The sequence below is a fragment of the Physeter macrocephalus genome, unplaced genomic scaffold (genome assembly GCF_002837175.3).
Source record: "Physeter macrocephalus isolate SW-GA unplaced genomic scaffold, ASM283717v5 random_2793, whole genome shotgun sequence".
Classification (NCBI taxonomy): Eukaryota; Metazoa; Chordata; class Mammalia; order Artiodactyla; family Physeteridae; genus Physeter; species Physeter macrocephalus.
The window spans coordinates 1-1,415 of record NW_021148079.1 but is presented as its reverse complement, the minus strand read 5'-3'; positions in this window follow the sequence as shown (position 1 = coordinate 1,415).

Below are 1,415 nucleotides of genomic sequence, written 5' to 3'. Positions count from 1 at the left end.
AGTAACTATTTTTTAAAATGAGTTGCTTAAAGATATGAATTTATTCAAGAAGAACAAGAAGAAATTAAATACCACTGTACGTTATACAAAGATATTAAATTAATCATCATAACATCCCGTGAGATCCGCATTAAATTAGACTGAACAAGATGAAGCAACTTATCCAGCATTGTATAGTTAGTACTTTCCAGACTTTAAACCAGGTATTTTCCCAGTTCCATTCTACATTATATTTTCATTTCATTATTTGAAATGAATTTTGAGTCTTCATTTTGCTTAGTTTCTGAAGTTATATGGGGAAAGAACGGAGTTGCATATTTTCAGTGACATTCACACATGGGGAAGGAAACTGAGTCCAGAAGCTTCTGCGATGTTTCCACGGAGAATGCTAACAACAGAACCAGAAACACCGTTATCCTTTTGGTTCAGTCATCTTTCGTAACACACTACAAGAATTAATTTTAAGAAGCCCAATGTTTTCCAAACTTTCACCAAAGGGCTCTGTGGGGTCCTCTAGGAGTAGCTAAGAGACTTCTTACTTTCACATCCCAAGCCACTTAAGACCACGAGTTCTGACTGTTCTTTGTTAGAAAATCAAGTGCCAATCATAGCTCGTAATTTAGGATGGTTTCTTCAGGGCCCAGGCAAAACCTAATACACAGTAATAATCATTGTTAATTGCATCTTTGACAATGATTAGTCGGGTATCAAAGAGGTGTATAAATTGGGAGAAATTATGAATCAAAGGGAAACACAGGCCACAGATATTTAATTAATGCTCAATTATTTATGTGCTTAACTTTGGTTAAGCTAATTTTCCTTCCTCTAGGCAATTTCCAATTCATCTCCACAGAGAGACCAGAATCATCACCTTCCAATACAAGATTTATTCTGTTCCTTTAATTAAGAGCCTACAGTGACTTCTACATTCACTCCACGAAGTTCTGCTATGAGAGAAAAGGAGCCATTATATTTTGTCTTGAATTAGATATGCCACCATACTTGACTTAGCTCATCTTACTGGAAGCACTCTGAGGGCAGATCCTACAGTCCTTTCTTTCATCCTCTACAGAATCAAGCCAAGGGAATCACACATAGTTACAGCTGGAAAAACACTTGTTCTGGGTTGATATTTTTAGCCTTTACCACCAAGACTTTATCACCAAGACCTATCTTTACAGTCTCTAAACAGAAGACCTTCTTGCCTTCCGTTTTCATATTGACTAGGAATGTAAAGGGAAGAACTGAGAAGTAGCCTTAGTCGGCTAGCAGCCAGCCCAGATAAATCATCTGTGGAGATATTGTTTCTTTCAAAAGATAGAAACATAAGAGGAAGTCCTAGAGTTTGTAACAACTGTGCAAAGTAAAATTCCATGAAAACCTAGAAATCCAGATGCAGATCAGTAATATATTGG